Below are 24,361 nucleotides of genomic sequence, written 5' to 3' on the forward strand. Positions count from 1 at the left end.
GGACCGCCCTCTCAATACGAATATTGAGTTGATCTCTGCTAATCACTTCGCATTTTCTTTTTCGATCAATTACTACCATGTACAAATGTTTCAATCAGACAATAAATTTTGCCCGCTAAGACCTTAAAACATAAGCAAAATTCGAACTGTCCACCAAAATTTGAACTTGACAAATGTTTCCTACTATCAAAATTAATATTTCCATAATTAGATTCTAAAATATAGGCTATGCAAAGGTATTAGCTTCCGGTATAATGATCTAGGATAAAAAAGTTCTTAATGTAGCTACATAACTCTACATGAACTACATCCGGATCAAGAAAATGGTTAGTAAAAGTAAAGTAATTGCCTATTTTTTCAGGCGGGGCTTTACGTCCAACTATCAAATTAGGTGTCGTGGACGGAGGCGACTAGCAAACATACATTACTGTAAATTTCTCATATTAACCATTAAATAAAATCCAAGGCCTAAGACCGGGAATCGAACGCAGTACCACAATGCATATTAGCTTTGCACATCTCGGCTCTAACCAATCGGCTACCGTGGCGCCTAAAACTAACGATTTTGCGTGTCATCCTTGCGCAGGGGCCATGCTAATCTTCTCTGTATCGTTCCAATTTTAGTATATGTACCGCCGAAAATGGTTATTCCAACTGGATTATGCGCAAATAGATGTTAACACTTTCATACACGAAGTATCTACAGCGGAAAAAATAAAAGATGAATATAATATAAGGTAATATTTTTAACGAGGTAACCGGATATAAGGCATATCTAGACTGTTTCCGGTCAACGATTCAATTCTTTCTTTACAATTTTATTATATATTATTATTCACACCTTCTTTTTAATCTCTCAATTTCTTGAATTTATATACTTTGAACAAATATTTAATTCCGATAGAATAAAGTTGAAAGAGAATCATTCGTAGTATCATTTTTGAAATAAAGAAATAAATAAATTATATAATCCTAAAAATTAGAATTTTACGCACAGATGTTATTTTGAGGTTATGCGTTAAACTGACATTTTGACTATTTTGAGGAGGGAAAAAACTATTGAGGGATAATTCTTCAAATAAATAGTTTAATGGATCTAAATTTAAACAATTATTATACCAAGTTTTTGTGAAAATCTTTGAAACCGTTTTCGATAATAAAACCCAAAAGAATTGGAATATCGATTTAGTGAATTGTTACTTCCGTATTACCCAAACTTTTGTCCGAAAGTTTTGTTGTCGGATTTGACAGTGATACGAGGGTCGTTTGAAAAGTCAGTGCAAAAATAAAAACTACTTAATTTTTTGGGGTAAACCTTTATTATTTTTCAACATAGTCTCCTTTTTGGCTTATACACTTCGTCCAACGCTGCTCTAGTTAGTTGATCCCTTCCGATAATAGGATTTGTCCAAATCTGAAAAATAGCCATTCGTTTCTGCAATCACCTCCTCGTTTGAATAAAATCTTTTTCCCGCCAGCCATTTCTTCGTATTGGGGAACAAATAGTAGTCCGAGGGAGCCAAGTCTGGAGAATAGGGGGGATGTGAAACGAGTTGGAACCCTATTTCCATTAATTTTGCGACAACAACTGCTGAGGTGTGAGCTGGTGCGTTGTCGTGATGGAAAAGGACTTTTTTGTGGGCCAATCGTGGGCGTTTTTCTTGCAGCTCGGTTTTCAAACGGTCCAATAACGATGAATAATATGCACCTGTAATAGTTTTACCCTTTTCCAGATAGTCGATGAGGATTATTCCTTGCGAATCCCAAAAGACAGTCGCCATAATCTTTCCGGCCGAAGGAACGGTCCTCGCCTTTTTTTTGGCGCAGATTCCCCCTTGGTAACCAATTGTTTAGATTGTTCTTTGGTCTCAGGAGTGTGATGTTTCATCACATGTTTCATCCACAGTGACGAAACGACGCTTAAAGTCCTGCGGATTCTTCTGGAACAGCTGTAAACCGTCCTTGCACTTGCAACACTTCACACGATTTCGTTTTTGGTCAAGCGTGAGCAATCGCGGCACCCATCTTGCGGATAGCTTCGTCATGTCCAAATGTTGATGCAAAATAATATTTACCCGTTCATTCGAGATGCCCACAGCACTAGCAATCTCACGCACCTTCACTCTTCTGTCATCCATCACCATATCATGGACTTTATCAATGATTTCTGGAGTAGTAACCTCAACAGGGCGTCCAGAACGTTCAGCGTCACTTGTGCCCTATATGGCCACTCCGAAAATTTTGAAACCACTTATAAACTGTTCTAATCGAAGGTGCAGAGTCACCATAATGTTTATCAAGCTTCTCTTTAGTCTCCTGAGGCGTTTTGCCTTTCATAAAGTAGTGTTTAATCAACACACGAAATTTTTTTCCGTCCATTTTTTGAAAATCACTCGACTTCCTCGATTCAAACGAATGCCAAACACAAAGAAATAGACCGATCTGGCTGAAACTTGGTGTGTGTTCTTCCAAGAGATGCTACTAACTAAACATAACCTCGATACGCGCCAGTAGTGCTAGCTCTCTGACTTTGCACGGACTTTTCAAACGACCCTCGTACCTAAATATGAAATTTGAAATTTAAAAGTTGTAATTTTTCGTTTTTGATCCTTAACCGACCACCCACTCTACAGAGAGGACAAACAGAGTATCCCCTTTAGATATATTCTTTATTTTATTTTAATTAAATTCATTTTTACAAAATTATTTGTAAATTTATGCTGAAAGGATAGTTTTTGGACATTCAAATTTTATGTCTTCAACGAAACGCTCCAATCTTCACAGAATTCAATTGGAATTTCTCCGCACTATCGTTAAACAGCTCCATTTTACGTTTCCAATCTAAACTATCCGCACAGTCTTGAAAATTCCCGTTAATAGGTCCAAAGATTGGCAGGAACTCGCCTATAAAAGTTTTCATCCAGAACTTCATCAGTCTCATTCCAATCCATCTTTTGTCCGCCACTTATCATCTCATCACCGATCCAGATCATCCTCCCAGACGATTAAAATCAGCCAGTGGTCTCGGCTATTTTCTCTCTTCTGAAGAGAGTAGCTAATCCTCGGAGACGACTTAGGGAGTGTTATCACTGGGTAACTTCTCCCCTCAATTAGTGAGTTTTTAGTGGTGCCAGTTATTGTCATTGTTACTTATGGCAAATAAATAATTATATTTTGGTTATTATCATAAAAGCCATTATTATTATTTCTAATTATTATTATTTTAAGGCGCGTCAACATATTATTATTATCATTATGCGGAGTTCAATTAGTTTAGAAGGATGCTCAAGATTGAAGTCTCAATTTTCAAGAATATTCCCTAATTCTATGGGAGTACTTCCCTTATGTCAGTTGTTAATTATTAAGACTCAAGCCAGCACCCAAGTACACTCAAACCTGTCTTTGTGCGGTAGATATAGACCGCATAAAAGAAAACGCATATAAAAAATCACATAAAACTTCACGAGTAACCTATAAGAAATAGTTTTCGAAACAATATTAAAAAAACAAATTTTTAATGCGGTAGATAGGGACCGCATAAAAGAAAACGCATATAAAAAATCACATAAAACTTCACGAGTAACCTATAAGAAATAGTTTTCGAAACAACATTAAAAAAACAAATTTTTAATGCGGTAGATAGGGACCGCATAAAAGAAAACGCATATAAAAAAATCACATAAAACTTCACGAGTAACCTATAAGAAATAGTTTTCGAAACAATATTAAAAAAACAAATTTTTAATGCGGTAGATAGGGACCGCATAAAAGAAAACGCATATAAAAAAATCACATAAAACTTCACGAGTAACCTATAAGAAATAGTTTTCGAAACAATATTAAAAAAACAAATTTTTAATGCGGTAGATAGGGACCGCATAAAAGAAAACGCATATAAAAAAATCACATAAAACTTCACGAGTAACCTATAAGAAATAGTTTTCGAAACAATATTAAAAAAACAAATTTTTAATGCGGTAGATAGGGACCGCATAAAAGAAAACGCATATAAAAAATCACATAAAACTTCACGAGTAACCTATAAGAAATAGTTTTCGAAACAATATTAAAAAAACAAATTTTTAATGCGGTAGATAGGGACCGCATAAAAGAAAACGCATATAAAAAATCACATAAAACTTCACGAGTAACCTATAAGAAATAGTTTTCGAAACAATATTAAAAAAACAAATTTTTAATGCGGTAGATAGGGACCGCATAAAAGAAAACGCATATAAAAAATCACATAAAACTTCACGAGTAACCTATAAGAAATAGTTTTCGAAACAATATTAAAAAAACAAATTTTTAATGCGGTAGATAGGGACCGCATAAAAGAAAACGCATATAAAAAATCACATAAAACTTCACGAGTAACCTATAAGAAATAGTTTTCGAAACAATATTAAAAAAACAAATTTTTAATGCGGTAGATAGGGACCGCATAAAAGAAAACGCATATAAAAAATCACATAAAACTTCACGAGTAACCTATAAGAAATAGTTTTCGAAACAATATTAAAAAAACAAATTTTTAATGCGGTAGATAGGGACCGCATAAAAGAAAACGCATATAAAAAATCACATAAAACTTCACGAGTAACCTATAAGAAATAGTTTTCGAAACAATATTACAAAAACAAATTTTTAATGCGGTAGATAGGGACCGCATAAAAGAAAACGCATATAAAAAATCACATAAAACTTCACGAGTAGCCTATAAGAAATAGTTTTCGAAACAATATTAAAAAAACAAATTTTTAATGCGGTAGATAGGGACCGCATAAAAGAAAACGCATATAAAAAATCACATAAAACTTCACGAGTAGCCTATAAGAAATAGTTTTCGAAACAATATTAAAAAAACAAATTTTTAATGCGGTAGATAGGGACCGCATAAAAGAAAACGTATATAAAAAATCACATAAAACTTCACGAGTAACCTATAAGAAATAGTTTTCGAAACAATATTAAAAAAACAAATTTTTAATGCGGTAGATAGGGACCGCATAAAAGAAAACGCATATAAAAAAATCACATAAAACTTCACGAGTAACCTATAAGAAATAGTTTTCGAAACAATATTAAAAAAACAAATTTTTAATGCGGTAGATAGGGACCGCATAAAAGAAAACGCATATAAAAAAATCACATAAAACTTCACGAGTAACCTATAAGAAATAGTTTTCGAAACAATATTAAAAAAACAAATTTTTAATGCGGTAGATAGGGACCGCATAAAAGAAAACGCATATAAAAAATCACATAAAACTTCACGAGTAACCTATAAGAAATAGTTTTCGAAACAATATTAAAAAAACAAATTTTTAATGCGGTAGATAGGGACCGCATAAAAGAAAACGCATATAAAAAATCACATAAAACTTCACGAGTAGCCTATAAGAAATAGTTTTCGAAACAATATTAAAAAAACAAATTTTTAATGCGGTAGATAGGGACCGCATAAAAGAAAACGCATATAAAAAATCACATAAAACTTCACGAGTAGCCTATAAGAAATAGTTTTCGAAACAATATTAAAAAAACAAATTTTTAATGCGGTAGATAGGGACCGCATAAAAGAAAACGTATATAAAAAATCACATAAAACTTCACGAGTAACCTATAAGAAATAGTTTTCGAAACAATATTAAAAAAACAAATTTTTAATGCGGTAGATAGGGACCGCATAAAAGAAAACGCATATAAAAAAATCACATAAAACTTCACGAGTAACCTATAAGAAATAGTTTTCGAAACAATATTAAAAAAACAAATTTTTAATGCGGTAGATAGGGACCGCATAAAAGAAAACGCATATAAAAAATCACATAAAACTTCACGAGTAACCTATAAGAAATAGTTTTCGAAACAATATTAAAAAAACAAATTTTTAATGCGGTAGATAGGGACCGCATAAAAGAAAACGCATATAAAAAATCACATAAAACTTCACGAGTAGCCTATAAGAAATAGTTTTCGAAACAATATTAAAAAAACAAATTTTTAATGCGGTAGATAGGGACCGCATAAAAGAAAACGCATATAAAAAAATCACATAAAACTTCACGAGTAACCTATAAGAAATAGTTTTCGAAACAATATTAAAAAAACAAATTTTTAATGCGGTAGATAGGGACCGCATAAAAGAAAACGCATATAAAAAATCACATAAAACTTCACGAGTAACCTATAAGAAATAGTTTTCGAAACAATATTAAAAAAACAAATTTTTAATGCGGTAGATAGGGACCGCATAAAAGAAAACGCATATAAAAAATCACATAAAACTTCACGAGTAGCCTATAAGAAATAGTTTTCGAAACAATATTAAAAAAACAAATTTTTAATGCTGTAGATAGGGACCGCATAAAAGAAAACGCATATAAAAAATCACATAAAACTTCACGAGTAACCTATAAGAAATAGTTTTCGAAACAATATTAAAAAAAAATCTCACTTATAACATAACTCATAACCTTAACTAGCAATTGCTTTTTTAAACGAAATCAAGACACGAGGCTTGGCAGCTACTTCGAATCTCGCAAAACCTTTTGGAGCCTGATTTAGAAAAAACACTGTCAGTTCAATATGTAATTAAACTATGAGATCGCTAAAAAAAAAACGCACAAATAAAAAAATCGCATAAAAACAGGTTTGAGTGTATGATTAAATAAGCATTGATCTAGGACAGGGATGAGCAACACGCGGCCCGCCAAGCATTTCTAAAATTGAATTTATTTTATCGACTTTCTCCCATCAATATATTGTTATAAAATTAATTATAATAAAATTGGTAGTACATACTAAACCGAAATATTTTTTTATGGCGAGTTACTTGTCGACGACGTTTTTAAACATGCAATACGAACGCGCCGCTTCTGCGCGATTTTTTTGTGACGAGATACACACTTGTCGGTGGCTTGTTCAAACATGCAATACGGATACGAAGTTTCGTAAATTATTAATAAGAGTTAATCTATGTGCAGCCCGCCAAAAAAACTTAAATTTAAATTGGCCCATTGATTAAAAAGGTTGCTCACCCCTGATCTAGTATATAACAGTTAGAAGGTTACCCACCACGAAATTAAAGCATTTCCATTTAATTAATTTACTAAAAAGCTTCTAAAACCAAAATAAAATTTTATAATGAGCTTTTTTTTAAAGTGGTAATCATTGATACCAACATTAATGTTGTTCCCATTTTAATGTTATTAAAGATTTATTGAATAATATTAATTAATCAGTCTAGGCAACATAGTAAAAATATCTTTTGTGCGGTATTGTGGGAAGAATTAGGTGAACTGGAGCTTGTGGTTTTTGGATCTATTTCAAGTGCATAAATTACTGGAAATCCGAATGAAATTTATTTGTTGAAAAGTGGAAAGGGGGGAAACTGTTATAATTTGCAGGTGGATTTCACCTCAATAATAAATTAACTTCCCCCTCCACAGATACACAGTCAATACTCTAGGACAAAGGGAAAGTTTAAATTTATTACGACTATTTATTTACAAAAATTATTTTCAAAACATTGTTTTACTTCCGGTTTTAATACAGCTTCAGAGGTAGTTACTTCCGGTAACCATTAAATTTCAATTTAAAAAAAAGTAAAAAAAAAAAAAAACACTTTCTTCACATGATCATCGAACTGTCAAAAATGCAAAACCAATCTATTGACTTTTCAATCTTTATCTCCTGCAGCTTCTTTTTTGAAAGGTCAAGATTATTTCTAGCCAGTTTCTATTTCTGATTATTTTGCCGTTATTCATGAGAAATTCTCGCTCTAGTAAACTTATTGTTTGAAAAAGTGTATGTAAGATATAGAAAAGCAATTTAACTGGACAAAACATGGACGCCATGTGAGTTTTATCAAAATTTTATTGTAAAAATAATATTAAATAATTTTTCTTTTTTTTTATTTCTAGTGATTTCAATCAAGCCATAGAAAATATGGTGGTGCTTTATTAAAATAAATTTTTCAATTGAATTTAATGGCTAAGTGGAAATTAAATTAAGATCCTATAAACTATTAACTCCTCTTTCTTCTCGTCAAAAAGGAAGTTTTGCAACCGGAAACCAGTTAAGTGTGGAATTTAGTTTTTAAAAAACCCCCGCACAGTGTGCAGAATTAAAATCACGACAATGACAATGTACGAGGGTCGTTTGAAAAGTCCGTGCAAAGTCAGAGAGATAGCGCTACTGGCGCGTATGGAGGTTATGTTTAGTTAGTAGCATCTCTTGGAAGAACACACACCAAGTTTCAGCCAGATCGGTCTATTTCTTTGTGTTTGGCATTCGTTTGAATCGAGGAAGTCGAGTGATTTTCAAAAAATGGACGAAAAAGAATTTCGTTTGTTGATTAAACACTACTTTATGAAAGGCAAAACGCCTCAGGAGACTAAAGAGAAGCTTGATAAACATTATGGTGACTCTCCACCTTCGATTAGAACAGTTTATAAGTGGTTTCAAAATTTTCGGAGTGGCCATATGGGCACAAGTGACGCTGAACGTTCTGGACGCCCTGTTGAGGTTACTACTCCAGAAATCATTGATAAAATCCATGATATGGTGATGGATGACAGAAGAGTGAAGGTGCGTGAGATTGATAGAGCTGTGGGCATCTCGAATGAACGGGTACATAATATTTTGCATCAACATTTGGACATGACAAAGCTATCCGCAAGATGGGTGCCGCGATTGCTCACGCTTGACCAAAAACGAAATCGTGTAAGGACGGTTTGCAGCTGTTCCAGAAGAATCCGCAGGACTTTAAGCGTCGTTTCGTCACTGTGGATGAAACATGGATACATCACTACACTCCTGAGACCAAAGAACAATCTAAACAATTGGTTACCAAGGGGGAATCTGCGCCAAAAAAAGGCGAGGACCGTTCCTTCGGCCGGAAAGATTATGGCGACTGTCTTTTGGGATTCGCAAGGAATAATCCTCATCGACTATCTGGAAAAGGGTAAAACTATTACAGGTGCATATTATTCATCGTTATTGGACCGTTTGAAAACCGAGCTGCAAGAAAAACGCCCACGATTGGCCCACAAAAAAGTCCTTTTCCATCACGACAACGCACCAGCTCACACCTCAGCAGTTGTTGTCGCAAAATTAATGGAAATAGGGTTCCAATTCGTTTCACATCCCCCCTATTCTCCAGACTTGGCTCCCTCGGACTACTATTTGTTCCCCAATACGAAGAAATGGCTGGCGGGAAAAAGATTTTATTCAAACGAGGAGGTGATTGCAGAAACGAATGGCTATTTTTCAGATTTGGACAAATCCTATTATTCGGAAGGGATCAACAAACTAGAGCAGCGTTGGACGAAGTGTATAAGCCTAAAAGGAGACTATGTTGAAAAATAATAAAGGTTTACCCCAAAAAATTAAGTAGTTTTTATTTTTGCACTGACTTTTCAAACGACCCTCGTATACACGTGTCGAACGCAAAGGTAAAACAACCAAAAGTTTACAATAGTCGTAATAGTCACTGCAAGCGACTTTTTCTGCAATCTCTGGAGGGGCTTGAGATTAACCAGAGCTTTCTGTGCTTATTCAAAAATCTTGCACCGTCTTCACGTATGAATTGCCCTAGTTAACTACGCACGCAAGAGCTTTTACAAGGTAGGAAAGAGCTTTGTATTATGTGTAAAATGAAATCATGCTCGTTCTGAGGTCTAAGGTAGAAACGGCATTGCACAAGGGTTGAGAGCTTCTATTTGTGGGCCTAATTCCCCAATCTCTAATGCGGAGAGCAAACATGTGCCAACCACTTATCATTTTGCTGGCTCCTCCCTCCGTATAAAATGCTTGGCAGTTCTATTGGTAAGATAAAGGAAACTACCTGCCAAATAATATTCTTATTGTATTTTATTAAAATTTCGAGTTTTTATATTTAATGGCAATTTTATATTTTTCACAATGAGTATACACGTCGAACACACCGTAATAGAGATTTGGTTTTACTTGTATACACGTCAAACACGCTTAACTGGTTGAAAACCCTTGAGTAAGAAAAAGTGATTTTTGAAAATTGGTCCGAGTGTGTGCATCAACAATCAAAATGCATATTATCAATAAATTCCAAAAAGTAGTTGTGTTAAGCTAAAATTTACATTAAAAGAGCATCCATGATGATAGAAAAATGTGTAAAAGCCATCTGTTCAGTCCTTCTTTGAACACATAAATTTCGGCTATTCAATTTGTTACTCATAAATTAACAAATAAAATTAATAATCATAGAGCCGAAAGTTACCGATAAAAACCGATCTCATTCGGCTTGTTAGATATAGGGTAAAAGAAAGACGTGTGAGTGTGCAAATTAGATGTTAAATATTAAATATTGGGAATTACTTTAATAGTAATGGCTATCTGAGCCGAAAATGGTAAATTCAACTTTTCGCTAATTATATTATCATAAGATTCAAAGAAACTGACGCACAAATTAAGTTAAAATAAAGAAATAAATCTAATAAATAACAGACAATGGTTTGATAAATATGTGGGTATTTAAACCATTTGAAGAGAGATCTTTATCAAGTCTGAAATCTGTTAGTGTGCAGTATAGTCGGTTATTGAGAATTGTTGTGGGGATGTTGCCGCCTGGTTGTGTTACTGAGGAAGCGTTACTCCAAGGGGAATATTTAAAGCAAACACCCTTCTACTAGGGGAATTCATTAACATCGTTATTAACCAGATCATCCCCCCATCCCCCTTACCATTCATTTTCATTCTCCTCCTACTCAGACTCACATACAAAACACACTAGCACAGTTAAATAACGTATGCGCCTGTACCAATCCCTCTCAAGAGTGCACAGTTTGGGGATTTTCTCCCTAATCTTAGAGAGAGAAACGTAAATTATCATATAAACAACTTAGACGTGAGTCCTCAACTCCAAACTATCATTTTCTTACGCCTCCAAATGTAGATATATTTACATCTGAGACTCTAAATGTATTTTAACTAATAATACATTATTCTGAAATGCAAGATTTTTATTATTTATCTCACAGTTCGATTGAAGTGGAAACATCAACAATTATACGATCATATCGTACAAATAAAATATTAGAAAATAAGAACGTATTTTGTAATTTAAGGTAACAACTATTCGGTAAAAGTTCTAGTTTACAAGAAAACCTAATTAGTGAATAAAAGTCATGTGAGTGTGTTCATTAGATGTTAAAAATTAAATTGGAAATCAAGTTAATAATCATAGAGCCGAAAGTTGCCGACAAAATCCGATCGCCTTCGGCTTGATAAGATATAAAAGTAAAATAAAGTCGTGTGAGTGTGCATATTAAATGTTAAATTTAATGGAAATTGTCATGGTCAATTGAACCGAAAGTTGCCGACAATAACCGATCTTATTCGGCTTGTTAAAGAGAAATGAGAGAAATATAATATTAAAAAAGCACGGCTAAGGCTGGTTGGGTTACAGATCCAGTGATTCCTGGAATTGCTGTTCTCTAACCCAACGTGCCTTGATCGCTTAGGTTTAGACTGACTTTACTGCTCTGTAGTCAGTTTATCCGCTGTATCTCGGGAATGGAAAATCACAGAAACTTCAAATTTGATATTTACTTCAAGTGCCACCAGCGGATGTGACAATAAATTTTTGGTCAAAATAGGTTCACCGGAAGTTCCCCTTTACTGAATAGATTTTTCACTTTTTTAACTTTTTCTCAAAAACCGCTGATTGGATTTTCTTCAAACTTGATATAATTATAGCTTTTAAATAGTTCTATAACTTTTATAGAAAACATTTTTCTAGAATTATTCGATTAAGGGCACTTTTGGGAGAGGGGGTGGTTGGGCAGTCCGGTAGAATGCCAGTTCGCTGTAATAATAGACTTATTCTTTATGGCAGGCTACACTTTACTGAACAAATATTTTGTAATAAATTATAAACAAAATTAATGAATATTTAATGTAGTAAAATTACATAAATATCATTGTAATAAAATTTCAATTAAACACATGCTTTTTCGAACGTTAAGGGAAGCACCGACGTTCGATTAAACTTGAAACGATTATTTCCGACGTAAAATCCATATCTTTCTAGATACACATATCCTTCCAGTAATTTTATATAATTTCAAAATTATGATCACTAACATTTTACTTACTCTAACATGAAGAAAAAAAGAAAATCTTCAGTTAATGCAATCTTACCTAAAACAGAAAAAAAAAATGTTAGCTGAAGATAAAATATAATAAAAAATTATTTTTTAAAAAATGTATGATTTATTAAGCTCAAATACTACAATAAAACATCATAACCGTCCTAAAAATGCAATCGGAAAATGATAATTAACTCTTCAAATCTATTTTGCCAAAGAAAAATTAAAAGAAGTACCAATATATTAGGTTTTAGGCCTACATAAATTGTTCAGTAATTAATTTTAAAGTGTTACAACTGGGCATTTCATAACTTGAAATTGGCCGAAAACTTGGCATTTAAAATTAATCGAACATTCCATTTGAATGATAATCAGTTTCTCTAGTTGTACTTAAAAATTAGTTTGAAATATTTTTATAAAGTAAATTATTTTCAAATTTTATTCTACATAATAGTAATATCGATAAATGCCACCAGAGTGCACTAATTGTAACTTTAATAATCTATCACTAGGGAATGAAATTTATTGCAAAACAGATATTAAAAATTTAATTTAATTTATTATGAGCAAATCATTTCAACATGATTTGTTTTCAAAAATCAATTTACTTTCTACAGAAAGACTGACTAACAATCTTCTTCAGTTGTTCAGTTAATGACAGTACCAATGCAATTTTGTTAGTTAATTGCTGGCTATTAACATTTTCTGCCTTCAATCGATTAATTGACTAATAACTGTCTAGCATTTCTTATTTTAAACTGAAAAGGAACTTGAGTATTTGTATGAAAATTACCTTATGTATAGAATGAACTGTTCTAAAAGTATCAGCTTATTAGATTCAAATTGAATTCACAGTCCACTACTAACTGGCACTAACACCTCATTCACTTTAAAAGCACAAAACAATGTATAAAACAATAACAGTAAACTATATTTAATACAATTATCACAATTATTCAAACTAGAAACTTTAAAGTTCTTAAATATTAATAACTAATTACGTTTATCACAAAACTTAAAGTTCATATCAATGGCCGCCACGAACTGGAAATTAGACTGGGCAAGAAGTAATGCCATCTTGATGATTTTAAATTACATACTTTATGCTCTGTTAATATTACATTCCAAAATGAAATACTTAATGTATATCTCATTTAATTTTAATATTAAAATGAAATCTTTTTTTTGAACTAACATTAAAGACAATTTATTAATGCCATTAATGGCAATCAAGTTACAAGGATTCTATAATATTACCTCCTTGATAACCAAAAAGAGAACCTCCACACTCAATTCTTATAATTATTCTCAGAGTTGTAAGTAAAAAGTAATATGGGTGAGATTGTGATATAACTGCCCTTTGGAACCTACTTCATAAGTCTTTTAATATCACTTTTCTGGACAAAAGTTCCGATAAAAAATGGACGGTATCAGGCGGGTAAGTATTAAATAGAGTTTAATAAAAATCAATAAAACCATGATTTTATTTTTCGTGAAAAATAAAAAATATCAAAATCAAGTACCCCCTAAAATTTTGGGCAAAATGAAAGTACCAGACACTTAAGTGAGTAAATTGTACTCAAAGTTTACTATTTTTAGTTCAAAAATAAGAAATCGCAATAACTAAAAAAAAAAAAAAAGCTTTAGTAAAGTTGTTCTACTGGTTGACGAATTCGACCTGTAACCTTAGAATCTGAAGCGAGAATACTAACAAATAAGAATTCAAATTTTGAGATAATGTTTTCATTCAAATGTGTTAAAGATATTTTCTCAAGTTCAGGAGACCCCAAATTTATATTTCGATAAAAACTCAATATCGGTAATTGGTTATTTCGATTGCAATACTTCCTTACTACTAGGTGAGAAAATAAGTGTGAAAAATAAAATGTTCTCTTATTTATAAAAATTAAAACTTATTTTCAAAGTTTCTTCTTTCAATCCAAGTAAGTCATTGCTGGAACCAAAAGAACCCTTAAACACTTGCAGTTATTGTAGTGATTTGTTGATAGTAATTAATATTAATTAAAATTAGCGATAATTATTAATATTAATTGTGAATAGTAGTGTAATAGTACAGACAAGTGAGTCACTCCTGATGATTTTTTGAAAGTGTTTTTTAATCTAGAAAGTTCAGTTTGAAATAGATAATTATGTATCCTAGTCAGGTAGAACTAATAAATAGTTAGAAAACTCTAAAATATATTAGATGTAAAAGTAATAAAAGTAGAAAATTGGATCTCGGTTAAGATGAAGCAAACTTGTATACATCTGAAATGGAAATTTAGGTGAGTGTGACGTTCATTTCTAACTTTAATTTGTAAGAATACATTTAGTTTAAAATTGGTTTGGAAGTAACTACTCTGCTACTATTAATTTTGATTCAAAGAGAGAAACATTGGTTGAGGAGAAAATGTATGATAATTCAGCGGTTAGGATAATTTAATCAGGTAATTGAATTGGGTGTTTACTGTAGTGTTTCTCAAAGGTAACTAATTTTGTTACTTCCAATCTAAAAGTCATGTTCTTGGTTTTTAGGGAATCCATGTATTACACTCCAGAGATATCCTATTGTGTCTAACATTTTGTACTCGGAAGTTTCATTTTCAGTGAATTTAAACTCAAAAATTTAATAATGTCGACAAATCATTATAAAAATTACAATTCTAAAATGGCAATTCTTCGTTATTTTAGTTCGTTTAACTGTTGAAGAGAGAGAGAAAAAAAACTATTGGTCCAAATACTGTTATTAAACGATTTTAGGGTTATAAAAAAAAATCTTTGTAGGAGTGATGTATATTATTTCAAGTTGGTTTCTCTATAGGAAAGCTATCTTTTATCTACACGGATTGGATTGGACTCTTGTCAACAAGTAAATGATAACAAAACTGAAAGTGATTTATAGCAATGGATTATTTTTTGAACAATAAAGTTTCGGTCTTATTTTAAATTAAAGCGGCTAAAAACGCTGAGTCTTCCATTACACCTCCGAAGTATTACTGGCGCTACTTACTAGTACTACTAGGTTTCTCAATGAACGTTCGTTAATAGCTGTGCCTTGCACTGCCGCCTTCCAGTTTCTGTATAAACAATTTGTAAATAAGTTTATTGAGTTTTACCAATTTTTAATGCAGGGTAGTGTATCCGGAGTGGTTGATGAAAAGATTATTATGCGTTTTTTTTTGGTTTTTTTTTCAATTGGACATGGTTTGGATCTTTTATTGGCCATTGAAATTCAAGAAGTCATCTAAACATAATTTAGCCATCTTGTAGAATTTGTTAGATTGAGAAGAAAACACCCATTCGTTCTATGATTGTAAGGAAATTAGCTTCAAGATCTTTGGTCGAACTGGTTCACGATGCTTACGTTGTTTCTCCTGCAGGATATCGTCCACTTGTTCGAACTGTTGAGGATCTTAGGTCTGAATTGTTACTTCTCGGGGAGGAAAAACCAAGGCCTGTGAGCTTTACTCAAGAGTCACTCTCCAGCATTAAGAATCTGATTAAAAGGACAGGTCTGGAGGGTGAGCTTTAAAGTGAAGGGAGCCACAATAAATCCAAAGGGGTCGCAGTGGCGTAGGCCTTGAGTCCGCCCTACTCCTGTAGTGATTGTTCTTTTTTCTTTTCCAAGGTTTTTGTTATTTCTTCTATAAATTGGCCTTTCACAAAAATATCGTTGCAAATAAAAATACGATTATAATATAAATAATTTGTTGGATGACTGACAAATTAGTTCATTTCTGCACAAACTAGAGTAAGTTATAAATTTGGTAATGTTATGTATTTATTTATATTCTTTAAGTACTTATACTATTTAAAAAGTATAAATTTAACCAAAAATATTCGAATTTTCGTCCTACCATAGATCTATGTATCTAAAGCTAATTCGAAACATTGACCAAAAAAACTTTGCCACTATGAATTCCAAATTCTATTTTTAACGTAATTTAATTCTTTAATTACTTTCCCTACAGTTATAAACAAAGTTTCCAACGGCAATTACTTAAAAGACACTGATTAAATTTTCCGCTGAAGGAGATTTATCTGATTACCGTCACTACATGGACATGACATGGCATGCTCTCTTATCTACATATCAATTATCATTGTATCAGAAAATAGCTTTACTTTAATTATTACAATTAAAATTACTAATAAGAATTTTCAGAATTACTTCTTGTCAACAAATGAAAAAAATTAGGTACTCACGTAAAATAGCATTCCCATTCCTTGGGAGATTTAAAAAAGGTAGGGAGACAATTTAGAGGTACGTGGGAAACCTAGAGTAATGTCCAGCTCATTTGTATTCTCTGAATTCTATTTACCTGCCTCTGCTTTCATACTTACTAACCTAAACAGGGTGCCCGTGCTATCTAGTGTTAACACCAATTACTAAATAGTAAACTAAGGTTTAGTTTTTAGTTTGATCAGAATCACACAGAAGAATGGCTCGGGATATACCCAGAAATTGTTTCCACAAGTTATATTTTGGTAACTATTATACCTCGTTACCAGCTATTTAGCTAAACGAAGTATTCATACTCTTGGAACTGTCAGGCGAAACAGAATCCCATCTGATAGTAAAAAACTTACAAGAGGCAGGATAGGCAGTTCGTTTCTGAGTATAATGGTTCAGAAATAATTAATGTTTCTTGAAAAGGCAATAAAATGGTAACAATTCTCTCTCCTCATTCATAGGAACTGATCCTCCAATTCAGTAAGTAATCAGGTATGACAAGAAGCAAAAAACGTTGATGTACCTTGCCTCAAAAATGTTGATGCTGTCGTAATGAAGTACAACCGCCACATGGGCGGTGTCAACCTTCTTGACAGCATTCTTGGTAGGTATAAAATAAAAATGAGATCTAAAAAGTGGTATATGAGGTTGTTCTACTATTTATTGGAAGTCACTCTTGTGAACGCATGGTTACTGGATTGAAGGTGCAATACGGCATCTCATGAGCTTATCCGCATTCAGGGGTAGATATAGCTCGAACACTTATGGTCATTGGAGATTCACGTGGTGCAAAGAGAGGCAGATCATCTAGTATGCAAAAAGCAATCGAAAATAAAAGAACAAAAATGCAACATAGCTCCTTTGTCTCCACACCATTGTTCGAGTAGACCATTTCCCAATTTGGAATGGCATAGGGTTGCGATGCTTTGATACCTAACTGCAAATCACAAACGTTTGTAATGTGTGAAAAGTGTTCAACTTCACTAGGCCTTAGATTAGATTAGATTAAATTTGGGTGGCCTCAAGGCCTGCGCCACCGCGACCCCTACGGATCTATTGTGGCTCCCCGGCTTTAGAGCTCACCCTCCAGACCCGTCCGTTTAATCAGACTCTTAATTCTGGAGAGTGGCTCCTGGGTAAAGCTCTCAGGCCTTGGTTTTTCCTCCCCGAGAAGTAACATCCTTAGCCATACGAGCCCCTCACACTGACACAACACGTGTAGTGCCGTTTCTTCCTCTTCCTGACAGAACCTACAAAGGCTATCATCTGCCAGGCCCATGCGATGCATGTGCTTTCTGAGCCTGCAGTGGCCCGTTAATAGGCCTACAATTATCCTTATAGCCCCACGGCCTTGACGGATTAATTCTGCGGTCAGCCTCGGCGAGTAGCCTCTGATGAACTCCTTCGCCTGTCGCAGCCCAGTGGTGGCAACCCACCACTCCTGAGCCTTACTCTGCACCCATGCATTGATGGCCGCAGACTTAACACATTTCGAAACCCCAAAGCAGGGCTCCGGGCCAACGAAGTGTCCCGCAGAGCCTTCCCGGGCCAATAAATCTGCCACTTCGTTCCCCCTGTGTCCTGAATGACCAGGTACCCAAACTAGAAAGACCATATTCTGGTCACTAATTTCCTTCAGGGCACCCAGACAGTCCCAAACCAGCCTTGAATTGACCTGGTAGGAACTAATTGCCCGTAGAGCAGCCTGACTATCCGAAAAAATTACGACCTTAGAGTTAATAATTCTTCGCCCTTTAATCTCGGTAGCACAGAACCTAATTGCAGCTAGCTCAGCCTGAAAAACTGTAGCTAGTTTTCCTAGGCTAACCGAAAAGCTACATTTCGGTTTCGCCCCGTACACTCCCGCTCCTACTCCCTCCTCCAACTTGGAGCCATCTGTGTACCACATTGAATCTCCCACAACTGGGGGTCCACTTTTCCAAGCCTCCCGGTCCCCAATACAGACTTTGAAAGGCTTGTTGAAGTTATATTTGGGAGTCATAAAGTCCGAGGGCAGGCCCAGAATTGGGTCGGCCTCCAGCTCCTCATATAACTCTTGATACGCTCCTCCATGCCTAACGGTAATGGGGGCTTGTCCTGTCATAAGCCTAATGACAACGGCCTTTGCAACGCCTTGAATATATATGTGCAATGGGGGCAAGTTTAATAAAACCTCCAAGGCCGCAGTAGGGGAAGTCCTCATGGCCCCAGCGACACTCAGGCAAACCAGCCTTTGAATACCACTGAGTGTTCGGATTCCCCCCATCTGCAAGGTTTTCGCCCACCACGCCACCGCCCCATGTGACACCATGGGTCTAACCACACTTTTATAGATCCAGAGCGTCATCCTAGGGCTTAATCCCCAACTTTTCCCACACAGCCTTTTGCAGCATCCTAAGGAAACCTTAGCCTTGTGGGAAATCATATTTATGTGTGAATTCCATGTAAGCCTTTTATCGAAGATAACCCCAAGATATTTGGCCTCCATGGACAGGGGGATAGTAACTCCCCCCAGAGTTGGTTGCTCCAATCCACCCAGATTCCTCCTCCTCGTGAAGGGAACAACCCTAGTCACTAGGCCTTAACAAAGAAAAGAACTGCTTCAAATTATTTCACATAAAATAATAGTACGGTAGCCGAGCAGTTAGAGGCGAGACCTGTAAAGCTTATATGTATTGTGGTATTCGGTTCAATTCTCGGTCTTATGCCTTGGATTTTATTGAATGGTTCGATATATTTATAATTTAAGGTATTACCACCGGGCAATGATGCATAAATGAATCACTTCTTTATTCGTCATTTTTTTAAAGAAAAAACTAAACAAAGATTTGTTCTATTATTTATCCCACGATCCCTTTGCCATAAAGGTTCTCATATACATGTATTCCTATTAGGTTCGCCTTCACTACATCCAGGGATTTTATGACATAGTTAGTTTTTCTTCATTGTACTAACAGCCAGTTAGATGACTTTTTTAGGGCGAAATAAGAAAGCTAAGAGTCTGAAATCGTGCAAAGCAAAAAAAAAAGTAGCTCTCTCGTTGGAAGTGTGCAAATCATAATTTAAAAAAATAATAATAATAACAATAAAAAAAGAAGTTTAATAAGACGAAGTATATTAGCCACTTTAAGAGTAACTCATAAAGTTAAATGAGTTGTGAACCACATCCTAATGTCACCATTTGGTCCGCTAGTCTTCATTTTTCAACAACATTTATAAGCCATATGCAAATGTGCTAAATATACATTACAGCTTTACATGGGTGCATATAAACGAGGAAATGTACTATTTCCTTGGCTCAAGAAAAAAAAAAACAATTTTGGGAGTATGAATAACAAGATCTGTACAAAGTAAGTGAATAAAAAAATAAATCTTACTTCCAAATGAAAACATCGTCTAAATGGATAGTTAAAATGGGAAGAATATTAGATATTCTTACAAAGAATATAGACTTTCATATGGTGTGTTATTTTAGGAGAATCTAGTCTCGAAATCTTTTTTTTTTTAATTTGATTTTCTTCAAACTCATACTTTTAGTAATAACTTATAGGTAATTCCATACATTAGTAAAATTATTGAGGACAGCATCAATCATCCATTCAAAAAAATTTCCTCTAAATAATTTTCAAATTAAAGTTATAGCTTTTCTTATGAATGGCTGAAGTTGTAACTTGAAAGCTGTAGTATTTTTTGGCGAAATTTGCCTTCATAATATTCCTAATACAACTGTCGTATCGGACGTTTTAGTTTACTTAGTAAGAAGGGATTAAAAATAATAAAAAAATTCAGAGGTTAATCCATTTAAGAGATAGTTTCATCACAGGGTTTTGTCGAGAAAATTGATCTCCGTAAAGTTTTAGCTTCTTGCAGTTTGTCATTTAACCATCCGTCCCATTTCTTGAAGAAGGACATCAATTTGTTTGAAACGTCAAAAGTTTCGAATCTTTTTGTCTATTTTTTTTAGCTTTCGGCTATCGTTTGGACTTAATTATATATACGAGTATGTACATTATACAAGTTTTACTAGTAAACCGAGAAAAACTTAATGATATTCCATTAAAAATCATTTAATCTTCAATATAAATTGTATATAAATTTGTTGTCTTTTTTTATAAAGTCTGATGTTAGTCATTAGGGTCAGTGCCTCTCCAGAACTATTAAAATAAGTTTAACGGTTGTAGTAGTTAGCCATTGGCATTTTTACGACATGCTTTTCAAAGAGATTGTCGACAAGAATTCATTCTGTTCGAAAATGAATAAAAAAATAATTAAAAAGCATTGACATAAAACGATTTGCATTTACAGCGTCCGGTGGCCGAGAGATCTATAATTTTCTCCAAAGAATAAGAAAAAAATTTTAACTAATAAAATCTGTATCTAGCCTTCTGTTAATATACACTATTGCTTTCTAGATATATGGACTAATATGCTCAAACTTTTTTACGTTGGTCAAGAAACATATGTACTGTTTTAAATTAATAATTATGACAGCTTCATGAGATAATTACACGGTGAATCGACAAGGACAGTAATGATTAATGTAAGTAATAATTAGACAGACTCTTAAAAGGCAATTAAAATAACTATGTTTACGCTCCTTATCATGTTTGTAAACTCATTGTCGCTAAGTGGAACTTTAGTTGTAAAACAGTTTTTTATTAAAAATTGCTTAGTTCGAAAAAAGTATAGTGTTTCTGAAACACAAGAAAATATGCACAAGAAAAAACGAAATCGCAGCGTGTCAGGCCTTGGAACCTTCCAACTATGTTTAAATAACTATAACTATGTTTATGCTCCTTCTCATGGTAAGATCAAATGACCTGAGACGTTACAGCTTAACAAAATGTCGCTGTTGTGAAGCCCACAAAATTGGTTGCACAATTATTCGTAGCTAAATATGAATCCTTGGCTAGAGATAGGTGAAAAAGTTCATGGTTAGTCTTTCGTCCAAATTTATTCCAGACAAGGACGAGAAGCAAATGGGACGATCCGTGGGCTTCAGGACAGGTAATCGAAAACTAAGTAAAACCCATGCATTACCTGAGCCTGTCAAAGAAGGTTTGACTGTTAGAAGAATTGGCACGTATTTAGCGTATACGGTCTTTGTGAAGGGCGGTTTCTTTCAAATTTCAGTTCTTTCGAGAGAAAAGCTCGTCCCTTCAAGCTTCCTCTCAAATTTCGAACTCAAATCAAACAGCACTAGAGGTGCACCAACAACAACGTGCCTCAATAAACCCTTCTTAGTTGTGTTGACAAATATTAGAAAATCAATTCATTTAAACTTGTGCAGAGCAGGAATTTCTTAGATAATTTGGGACCTAAACCCCTAATTCCAATCTTTAGGTTTGCTGCTGAAGGTTAACGTGGTGTGGAAACTAGGGAACTATGGTTTCAGTTTTAGATCTATAGGCCCTGATTTTTTCGGAAAGTTTTTCAAATAAAAGTTATCAGAATTTTCAGTTCGATGAGGATGGTAAGGTTCGACATTTAAAACAGAGGTTTTTGAAATGTAGGGATTGAATGCGATATCTGTTTTTTCGTTTGGCAAGTCGTCGTATAATAGTATTCTAGTCTGTACGCCCATATGCTGGCTAGTAGTAAAATATACAGTTGTATTTTATTGTTGGGAATATTTTCTTCTAACAGTGATCGTAGCATTCTGTACCGTTAATTTACTTCATTTCATTTAAATCGATTGCACGGATTCTGTGGTAATCATATGTCTAGATGGAGTATCAGACTTGTAAGGAAAATATTGATGAAACTTATAATAGGAAGAATTTTTTGTTTTACCGAAAATTAGAAGAAATAATAATAATAATAGAATTCGGTTGCATCGCACTTACAGTTAACAATTTCCGTCAAATATGAAATTCTGTCAAGTACTTGACTTAAAATTATTAAACATGATGTAGGCTGAGCTACAATAACTTGTTCTTAAGGGTCACTCCAGGTCTAGAGAGAAGCTAACAAGGTGGATCCTTCCGAAAAATCAATTTTCCAGGAAAAAATAAAATTATTGAAATTAAATTAACAAGTTTTTAAATAATTACACGTACACGTTTTTACTCAAGTACAGATTGTTTTACTGCAAGAGATATGATAAAGAAAGGTACCAGTAGAAGATAAAAAAAAAATACCATTAGAAATGCAAATTCTGAATGATCTTAATCAGTGGAGTCTGGACTTCAGCTATCAAGACTTATGATCGGATGAGTTAGAGCAAGTAACGCAAATCTAGTTTTCAAACTAACGCTCACATTGTTAACTAAGTTAGTAATTCTGGATTAATTAGTTATAAAGTCAAGAGGTTCCTCATTAGTGAATGCAGTCACATATGTTACAAACATTGCTACTGCAAACTATACTGTAAATTGAGAGCTGAACAGAAATTGAATTTAAAATTTACATCGAAGTTGACGATAGAGGTGACGTTCTGTGGAATTACATTTACAAGAGTTGGAATTGTCTTAGTGGTTAAAAGAGGTAAGAAGTTTAAAATTCCTTCTGAATATTTTGTTCTGCCTATCTTCCTCTCATCCTTGGCCAATATATAAATATATCTTGTTGTAGAAATACTGATCCTTTAAGATCAATAACGTTCATCACGCTAAGTAATTCATATACTAATTATCGCTTCTTCGTATCTAAGTAATTCGTATTAATTTCGTTTCTTGTACAATAAGACTTTTTTAAATCTTTCAACCCGCAACCTTACAGTAAACACAGCATTAAGATGGGTTGTATTTAATTGTGTGGGCTAAATGGTTATGAGGGCTTTTAGACTTAGGCTCTTGACTTAAGTAAAATTACATTATTCCTAAATTTTTGTTGTTAAATAAGATGTCATTTTGCAATCAAACTTCACTGAGCTCTCAACTGGGTTAAATAAAAGAAATACTATGCAAAAGCATAAAACAAGTAAAATATAAACCAAAATTTACATAAATCAATCTTTATTATGTTTCTGTATTTAAAATTGATGTCACATCAAACAGGTATTTATAATTAAATATAATATCAACAATACAATAATTGAATATAATTATTTGGCCGAAAATTGATCATTCGTGCCAATAAATAAAATCTGGAAAATATTCATGTACACAGTTCCATTGGAATTAAAAAATAATAATAATCCATCGATGTTAAAAAGTTTTCTCTGTGAAACCTTCAACTTTTGTTTTTATTCAATATGTATATGCGAAAACGTTCAATTGATAGCACCAAGTACTTCAAATCAATTAATTATTTTATTCAAGGTGTATTTAATTTTACACAATACTTAATTATTTAATTATACTTTCTAAAATTGTGTTAAAGTAGACGTATTATTTGTAGAAAGTGTACTTAAGCTTACAATAAAATAATAAGTAATTTTAATTTATTGAATACTTTTTTTTAACAAATTTAAACAATAAATCAACTTTTTCCTTTTCATTTGAAGTTATATCGATGAATTGGTCTTTTTTTTTTTAACTTGTTTATATTACTAAAAGAAATTAAAACTAGTAATTTCCCTTGCCCGTCTTGCGCCCTTTTGTCAGACACAGACTCATATTTTTTTTACAGGTCTTGGTCTGTAGCTAATGAAGAATTAACGATATGTTGTGGTACTTTAAAAACAAATAATTAATCAGTTGAATTAGAAAGTTTAAATATTATAACTTATTATCGAATAAATTAGAAATTGAAGAAGAAATGATAGTCATTCTGGTACTAACTTGTAAAGTTTAAACTGTTCCATTAATCCAGATCTGTACACTTACTTATTTGTAAGCTTCTAAGTCTTGCTTTTGGTTAACAGTGTTTGTTATTAGAATGTATAAAAATTTGCCGAATTTAGAATTACTGCATTGCTTGCCAAAGTACAAATAATATGGTGTGCTTCTTGTTGCACCATTTGATTTTTCTAACAGATTACGTTTTGTTGTTGTTAGGATTTAAATGATTGATAGTTTTGTAATCATAGCCCATTATGTTTTGGCATGTA

The 24,361-nt window shown here is 33.4% G+C and overlaps 1 protein-coding gene, 2 long non-coding RNA genes and 1 pseudogene across 3 annotated transcripts in view; 2 read left to right on the forward strand and 2 right to left on the reverse strand.

The window, feature by feature from the left end:
- Nos (Nitric oxide synthase) overlaps positions 1-13,143 on the reverse strand; it is a 229,640-nt gene extending 216,497 nt beyond the window's left edge. Inside the window, exon 1 of the mRNA XM_074128934.1 lies at positions 12,928-13,143. The gene's annotated coding sequence lies outside the window, so the exon portion shown is untranslated. The remainder of the gene's footprint in view (positions 1-12,927) is intronic.
- The window catches only part of LOC141454592 (uncharacterized), a 319,464-nt gene that overhangs the window by 256,190 nt on the left and 38,913 nt on the right, over positions 1-24,361 (forward strand). The window lies entirely within an intron of this gene.
- LOC141454838 (U6 spliceosomal RNA) lies at positions 553-649 on the reverse strand (annotated as a pseudogene).
- On the forward strand, positions 13,328-23,751 carry LOC141454599 (uncharacterized). The gene is made up of 2 exons (XR_012458815.1): positions 13,328-13,572; positions 20,781-23,751. It is a non-coding gene; the product is annotated as an uncharacterized lncRNA (long non-coding RNA).

Source organism: Rhodnius prolixus, unplaced genomic scaffold (assembly GCF_049639745.1).
Source record: "Rhodnius prolixus isolate KJV_2025 unplaced genomic scaffold, Rpr scaffold_9, whole genome shotgun sequence".
NCBI lineage: Eukaryota > Metazoa > Arthropoda > Insecta > Hemiptera > Reduviidae > Rhodnius > Rhodnius prolixus.